Source organism: Habropoda laboriosa, unplaced genomic scaffold (assembly GCF_001263275.1).
Source record: "Habropoda laboriosa isolate 0110345459 unplaced genomic scaffold, ASM126327v1 scaffold65, whole genome shotgun sequence".
In the NCBI taxonomy this organism is placed as follows: Eukaryota; Metazoa; Arthropoda; class Insecta; order Hymenoptera; family Apidae; genus Habropoda; species Habropoda laboriosa.
The window spans coordinates 5,045,104-5,054,270 of record NW_017100254.1 but is presented as its reverse complement, the minus strand read 5'-3'; the positions used below and the strand labels follow the sequence as shown (position 1 = coordinate 5,054,270).

General features: G+C 37.0%; 1 protein-coding gene across 1 annotated transcript in view; it reads right to left on the bottom strand.

Moving 5' to 3' along the window:
• The window catches only part of LOC108572330 (protein tyrosine phosphatase type IVA 1), a 77,768-nt gene extending 72,364 nt beyond the window's left edge, over positions 1-5,404 (bottom strand). Inside the window, exon 1 of the mRNA XM_017934544.1 lies at positions 5,290-5,404. The gene's annotated coding sequence lies outside the window, so the exon portion shown is untranslated. The remainder of the gene's footprint in view (positions 1-5,289) is intronic.
• Positions 5,405-9,167: the final 3,763 nt, after the last annotated feature.

The window sequence follows — 9,167 nt, the reverse complement described above, 5'->3', positions numbered from 1 at the left end:
AGGACTGTTCATGGCTAAATTCGGAGAAGTTAGTTAGCTGGTGATTAGAGGGTTTGAAATAATTCGTTCATTGAGGAATCTTCTACTTTTAACCCTTTGCACTCTAATGGCGCTGTTATGGCGACGATGAGTAATTACTTTGGAGAATTTTAAAACGTACAATTCCGGTTTTTTTTTTTATATTAGCAAATAATGAAAATTAACATAAGAAATAGAAATAAATAAATCTATCAACACTAAAAATCTTTTCCTCTTTCCAAAAGTTTCTCCGCAAAAGTACACTGAAACTGCTATCTAATCTTATCAAAAAATTCTTGGAGTGCAAAGGGTCAATTATATGGTTATACTTATGTTAGTTGAAAAATATACTAATTTAAATTTAATTAGACATAGAATAGATTTAACCAAGTTATCAGGTTAATAATATTAATTCGTGTTTTATTTTTGTTGATTTTTTTAAGATGGAAAACGCATTCGTTAATTTGAATTTAATGTATTTGCTAAAACTAAATCTGAGTATTACCACAATTTCTAATTATTACTAGCAAATGCGATACTTTTTTAGAAGAATTTCAGTTCTCGTTTGTATGCAGGGCTATACTGTACTATAACGAAAAAATGATTGGAAGAGAAATTTGATGAACAAATAAATAACCATCTCAACAATCACTACCTTCTACTCACTTTTTCGTTATTAAAATTACTACAACACCCTAAACAATCGAAACAAAAAAAAAAAACAGACAAACAAATCTATTATTAGAAACGATTTCAAAAATACTGCAAAAAAAAAAAAAACACCAAATTCCTAGACATAAATAAAGCGCGAAAAACTGAGGAACGACAGTACGCCAAACACTTGTCTCTGTCTTTTTATGTACAGATCGTGGGAGTGAATGACGTCACGCATTTTTCCCAGAAAACTGGCCGCCATGGTTGGCAATTTGTAGAAACGAGAATAACGCTGGTCGAGCAGTTTTGATAAAAGAATGTACGCCACCACGAATTTACCAATTCGTCGAGTTATAGTCAGCACGTAATAAAAATTCTAGCGTTTGATTCATTCTAATTAGGCTGGTGCATACAAAACGTCGGTATTTTAATTTATTTTTTGAGTTATATTGGTCCACATCGGCGATTTTCAACGTTTTTTTTAATCTCAGGACACACAGATTAATTATTAAAATTTTATGGCAGACCAGAAAATATATTCTATTTTTTCACCTATTTGACAAAAACGAAGTAGACATTTGCGACTGATTTACAAAAGAAAAATTGACATCATCGTAACGTGAAACTGATTTTGAAATGTAGCTGAAAGTTGTACCATTTAACGGTGCTGAAGAGGTATTGTTTAATTTGTACAAAGTGAAAATGTTTTTAATCGTCCTTTTATGTTGCATTTGAGAGCCACCATGTTGATTTAATGACGCAGATCGAAAACGATTTACATAAATTATTCTATTATCCTATACAATGCTTCGAATGTTCCTGAAGAAAAACCTAGGAAGAACGCTAATTTAGAGGAAGCATAAAGTGATTATTCAGTGAATTAAGATTGTACATAAAATGTTGGAAAATGAATATTCAAAAGGTTGACTCCTATTAAGTATTAAAATAAAAAACAGTACTAACAGAAATTCTCTGCAGTGATTCACCGAGTAAGACAAAGTTTCTCTAAAAAAAAAAAAAAAAAACAACCTATCACAACACTGAATATTTCCTGTACAAACACTAACCTAACCTAAAAACAATTCGAAACACTCGGTAGAATATCTATTTTATATCTCCTGCTTCGATGATAATTCAAAAATCTCCACTGTACTCGTTCATCTGCAAATTAACCTTTAACAATAATCACTGCATCAAATTAAATTTATTTAATTATATTTATCACATTCGGCTGTAGACTCTTATCGTGAAAGCAATTCACCGAACGAGTATCATTGGTCGACGTAAATCACGTAAAACGATCGATTTAATTTGCAAATGCTCGATCACGGTTACTTAAGTAATTCAAAATGAGGTGAAAGTAGATTTCAAAGAAATCCTGCACGATGGAAAATTTCCCTCTGTTCCGTTGACAAAATCGATTGAACGCGCGAGATACTCGGCAATGCTGCGAGAATTAGCACTGGATTACGGGAATAAATTCAACTCAGACAAATCGTGTATCGATGACCGAATGATAAACGCCGTCGCGCGTGGAAAGTAGTCGAAGCTCACGCTGAAAGCTTTACAACGCTCAAGAGAAAGCCTATTCGATGCACAGTGCGTAATAAACTTTGCTTACTATATACAGGGTCACTCTTTACAAATCAAATGTCTTATTGTTTCCACTGTATCGTATTAATCCACCAAGCACCAAAATTACAGTTACTTTTTTAACGATCAGTTTGTTGAGTAAAGAGTAAAATAAAAATAACCTATTTTGAAGTTTACACGTTTCATTTTATTGCTACCGAAAGGGCACACTTAGTTTAGAAATCAAGAACGAATGTTGGTTGATATTTAAATTCAACTTCACATACATTTCTTAACAGTTGCAAAATGATAAATAATTATTTTCTAACGGGCACCCGGTATGTAGTCGACGAACCGTTCATTCAGCGTGGAAAATGCCCATAGGCGTTCAACAACTATGATGATCATGTTATGATTTTAAGTGATCCGCACGTGACACACGGTCAATGACAATCGTTAAGTAAATTAACAGCAAGGTGACAAAATAAATCCAATACGAAAACACACGATACTAGGAATATATTACACTTCTAATTCTTTCAACTGAACTATTCGTTTAACTTGAAAATACACAGTTTCAAAACACGACTAACCCTGCAAGTTCAAGGGCAACGTACGTAAAAACATATTTGTGCTTCAAAGGAAAATTTTTCTCTCGAATGAATTTTCAGAATTCGAACATCGAAACGGGAAAATATATTTGAAGTAATTTAAAAAGAAACTGTCACCTTCAAAAATATTATTTACCGATACAAATGTTTTTCACTTTAAAAATACCACTTTTACACTTTGAGAACACCACTGCTGTTTAATCTTCTTTTCTATACACAATATACTTTCATTAAGAAATAAACGGGATTAACCTTGAAACGTCAAACACACTGACACAGAAGAAATCTGTCGAAAACAATTTACTACTTATATTACTACGTATGACGTTTTCTATCGCTTATTCTTTTCTATCGAAAACAGCGACCAGTTTGTAAGTTAGGTTATCCTATCGAATTACTTCGATCGGGATAGAAATAACAATAAAATGGCCACTAAAATGGCCATTCGACATGTATTTCGTGATATTTCTCAATGACTGCTCGAAACAATTGCAAATTTATGGATTGCCCAGCAACGTCTGAAAGATGCATACACGACCTTGTGTTATTTGACGTCAGTTGACCGGTAAAACGCGTGTCGGATCACAAATATATTCTAATTTATTAACACGCGCGGGAATTTGGCATAACATTTTTCGAAGTATTACGTTCTTATCTAAAGCGTGACTTGAACTGTAAATATAGATACCAATGTTTTATAATAATCGGGAATTTCTGAATTTTATTGAAAAATGTGGTTTTTTACGCTTATAGAAACCGTAAACATGTATATACGATTGGTAAAAAGGATGAAATAGGAAGCAATTATAATGAAGAGTAATTTCACGTCATACGATAGCGATGCAACACGAGTCAATATGTGTACAGCATTTCCGAGAATGACGCAGAACCACGAGATTGGTCAACGTGATAATTTCGTAGCGACCAATACACCTATATACGCAACGAAAATTTTTACGCGATAATCGCTTAACCCATCCCTTCGTCGGCTTAACCTATAACCTATTTCCGCACGCTACGTTTTCCATTCATTCTTTCCCTCGGTTAAAACATTAAACAGATAGACTACGTACTTCACTTGAAATAAAAGGAAATAATTATTGCCAACTTACAGTGAAAAATCCGAAAAAATCCTTGTTAAAAAGCATTCGATTAACGTAGTGACTTCCGTCCAGCATGCGGTCAAAAGCAACGAATCGCTAAGTGGCTAACTTCACACAATTCAAAACGATTCTACGATCATCATCGTGGCACAGTACAGAAAAAGAGAGAAAAAAAAATCACACAAAATATTCAAAGTTCTTTTCACGCGTTTATCGTGTCACAGACATCGTGTCTCGTTCCCTCCCACTCTTCGGTTGCACGCGTGAACCTGAACTCGCGATATTCTGCCATTTTAATTCGCGCTGAAGGAAACAATGACGTGATGCTCCTGTACGGGGCAGAATGATAACACTACAAATCGGTCGAACTAGATTTGATTTCTTCAGAAGAAAGAGACGGGTGTGCCCACGATCGATCATAATGTGGATCGCTCTGTGATCAGCGCACACGAAGCAAAACAGAAGCACGCGTGCCCCTGGCGTGCAGTCCGCGTGTCGTGCGAGCGTGCCTCCATTCGTTGCCTGTCTGTCATTCGGACTTGGCCAACTGAACGTGTTTACAGAGAGCGCATAAGTCCGTCTGAGAGAAAGAATGCTGGTCTATTCCATCGTGGGTAAAGGCTTTCGGCGCATGGCATGCCGTGTCCTCCGGACACTGGCACTAGGAATTCGTGGCTCGTCGCCGTTAAACAATGCGGACGGACCGCTTTCCAAAGGGGATCGGCTTAAGGTGGATCATAAAAGGACACGTCTTTTTCACGCGCACCATAAGCCCCTGCGGAGGAATTATTTCTAAACGGAGGGACACGGGAAGGTAGACAGAGAGGCAAAGGCAAGGAAGGAAGGAAGGAAGGAAGGAAGGAAGGAAGGAAGGAAGGAAGGAAGGAAGGAAGGAAGGAAGGAAGGAAGGAAGGAAGGAAGGAAGGAAGGAAGGAAGGAAGGAAGGAAGGAAGGAAGGAAGGAAGGCAGGCAAGCAGGCAGACTACGGTGACGGCGGCTTTCGACGGGACGCCGGAGTTCGTCGTCCGCGCTACACACGTATTTCGTGCGTGTAAACGAGCGTGTATGGGACGGGTGAATCGTCCACGAGAAGCGCGCGCGCACTCCATGCACGCACGAGCACGCACCGAGGAGCACACGTAACGTGAACATAGTATACACGAAGAGAAGCACGCATCCAGACAAGGGTCACGCGCGCGTACACGGCGAACGCGAATGCAACGATCGACTTTTCGATGTCGGGAGAGACATTGGCGCGTACACGCGAAACACATTCCTCTCTAATTATGTCAGGAACGATTTTAGAATATCTACGGCCTTTGAACACTCACCTGAATCGCCATACACATTGAATATGGAAGGTACGGTGGGGCGTTCGTTAGTGAAAACGCGACTCCGTAGATGACAGAACACACAGATTATTCGCGTACGTCCGCACGCCAAAGAAGCCTGTGGACAACTGACGGAAATGGCGGAAGAAGGCCGCGAGGTGGCTACAGTCGCTCTGTCACGCGATTGGTTAGTCGACCGGGTGGCGCCACATTCGAATGTTTATCAAGCGGTACAACCGCCAATTTGCCGGCAAACAATGTTGCGAAATGTTATCTTGATGTCGTTTTTTTTTGTTCTATCGATCGGTACACGACCAGCACGTGTCGGTTTATCTGATTCAATGAAATTATTATGTTCTTTCTTAATTTTCCAGAAAAAGAATTCATTGTGTAACTCAATGTTGCGTAAAATTATATTAACCGCTCACATAGCATATATTTTCTAGGGACACACATCGAACTGCAAATCTGCGACGCGATTAAAACTCGCGCTTCACGACCCCAGATAATTATTATTCATAGGCGACACGTGCGCGAACGCGGTTACTTTTATTTAGTACCGCAGGTCATCCAACTAAAGCACGCTTAATAAAGTGCAAGCTTCGAGTTTTATTGTAAGTTTAATGAAAAAAGGGATGATCTTGCGATGTTATATTTAGAAAATAATACCTTTCTATTTTCTGCGTCTTTTTCTTAGGTGAAAGTTGATTGCAATGGTTATAGAATGGAAGTTTTTCAGAGGAACTCTAATATTTGCTGATGGAATTATTACATCTTTAACTAAAGTAACTCAAGCAAATGTGAATCACACTTATTCGCTTTCCTAAAAATAAATTCCCAGAAAATCATAATTAGTGCCTGAAAAGGTGTGAATAGGATAATTAGTATAGTCTACGAAAACATACAGTTGAAGATATTATAGAAAACATCTGTACCACCATAAAAAACTTTACAGTAATGATAATTCATAAAAAGTAATTCATAAAGTAAATGTATTCTTCCTTTTTTAATATCAAGGCTGACAGCTAAATAATTAGAGCAAGTTAAAAAGATTGAAATCAACTGCTAAAGACATCTTAAAAAAATTTTTTTAAATAATGATGACGCGGTAGTTTAACAGTTTTCAAAACATTTATTCATTGTAAATACATTGTTTGTGCCTTACTTCTGAGAGAGGAAAAAAATGTTAAGTTTCGTTGAGCGGCGGAGAAGACGATCCCCAATAATAACAGTCAATTATTATCGGCCGTCTTCTCGCCACCTAGTGAAACGCACAACGAAATCGTTCAAAATTCTAACACGATTCACGATCTGTGTTCATTCCATACCTAAGGAAGAGTTTTCGGTGTCTGATATGAAACAGAAGGTTCAGCTCGAATTATATATTTATATAATATTTGAGGAAATGATAAATCTTCTTTGACAATACGAGATTTTCTTACGTCTATATTATTTTTATATATGTCTCTGCAAATTACGATCATTCATCATCACCATTAATTTCCTTTTGCCACTTGTACCATCGTCAGAGCGTTCCTTATGAATTACGTTTTTTTTTAATCTTTCGTTTTTAAGGCAATATTATTTCAAGTGTTTATACCGTTTCATAAGTACGAAATCGGCAGCGTCGAAATCATTCGTTCCATCGTGATCAACGTATCAAAATGGCGGTTTTTGCTGTCTTCTTTAACACGTTCAGGACAGTGTGACCCACGCGTGGTCATCCTGTGATGCTCTTATTTGCCGACGTGACCCACAGTGGGTCATCCAATGATGCTCTTGTCAACGTGACCCACCATGGGTCATCGAATGATCTCATTTGTTAACGTGACCCACCGGTGGGTCATCGCGTGATGTTCTTATTTTTCGATGTGACCCATCGATGGGTCATCGTATTACTTGATAATATTCTGTGAAAAAACACGTATATTGAAAGGGTGAAATGATTAAAGAGTGAAAAACTAAGTATTAACGGTAATAAACACTTCGGTAAAAACGAACTGTCCATTTATAACAAACGCCGGCAACAACGAGCGTTTCGTGAATTTCACTACCGCCCTGAACATGTTAACATAATAGTCCAATGTTTTTTGAATGATTTTACTCGCTGTGCGACTAAATTCAAGTAAGTTTTGCTCTGGTATAAGAATTTGTATAGTGTATAATAACCGTACGAAAGTAACATATACAAAGTGTAAGTGAGTACGTGAGCGTTTGTATGTGTGTGTCGCGTGTCAAGGTATCAGGTTAACAAACTGCTGGAAATCGGACTAAAATGCTTTTAAAAGTCACAGACGCTTTAACGAACAAACACTTTTGCTACTTCGATACCACCTTTCATAACGGCAAATGTAATTCCTCCCTTTTTTTTTTTCTTACAATTTCTCGTAGTTTGTTAGGATACAGACTGCCTGAAATTAACTGGTTGTTTAAGGCCAGTGCTCTCACACTACGGTACAAGTAATGTTTCTCTTGTTTATCAATTCGCTAGTACTTTTAAACAAATTTGAAAGAAATAAAACTTCGTGAACAATATTCGTAAAAAAGGAAAATACATTTTCTATCAAGTGTGTGTGTGTAAGTGTATTTCTCGATCTAATCTGTTAACAGTGTGAAACGAGGAATGGTGAAATAAAATAAGGAACACGGAATAATTGCAAGCTCACTACGATTAAAGACTGCAGGTATAATTTCTGGATCTGGCACAGATTCCGGGTGTGATATAAAAAGAATGAAAATAAACAACGGGGAGAAGGAAAACAAACGTAGAATGTAGAGACAAAAAATAGTGTAATAAAGTAAACAAACTACATAAATTACTTCTCGATGGCCTTCAGCAGCCAATTAATTTTAAACGTGCTATAGCGTTTAGCAATTTTCGAGGCCCAAGCTTTTCCTCCCATTTGCCGTTCCACTCTCAGAAAAGATTCCGTTTTCGCCGTAAACACACCGTAAAGTCTTCAACAGAATCTTCTCTGCGAGCTTCGCAAACAAAATGTAACGCTCTATATCTTTCCATCGAACACGTCTCGAAACCGTTCAACGTGTTGTCAACTCGCAATCTTTAAAACATTCGATACACTAATTTTCTCATGAGCTTCTATATAATATTTATCTCTCTCAAACCCATAACTCTTGAACATTTCTCCTCGTATTCATTGTCTCGCAAGCAAACGCGTATTGCTTTTTTTTCATCATTTTTTTTTTCTTTTTGCATTAACCTTATCTTAGAATCGTCGGATTCATGCTCGCATATCACCATTCAAGTACCGTTTTCAAAGGAAACAAAAAAAAAAACATTCTCATATTGTTCTGCTTATACATTATGGTCCCTACAAAAAATACATTACATCTATAAGCAGTTTATATTAATCATTACAATAGTCAATATCTATGTACACAACATTCGTTAATTTAATTTCTGTTTACTAGATTAGAACTTCCTACCTAATACTTAAAACGCTTCCTCATTAGAACTCTTCTTTTTTCTCCTTTATTCCTCTTTAATAAACAGTGTACAGCTTGGGAATGTGTTACATATATCGAATACAGTCGTACGTCCAAATTGATCAACAGAAACGTCCACTACGAAATAAACGTACACTAAATGAACTAACAATGAGTATACTAATGGTAGATAGTAAAAGCGCGTTGATAATTGCAACAATAATAGCAATAATAATAGTAAATACACGGTTTATGATAAAACAGTATACGAGAAAGGCTTCCGTAAAAGTATTTAAGTAACACGATCGAAATGTTGTGCGGGTCGCGCGCGCGTAATCGTTCGTTCGTTCTTTCGTAACGTTTACCATAAATCGTACAAATCGACGCGTCTTAAATTAGAAACAGAACGTCGTCGCATCGACGGCGACCAC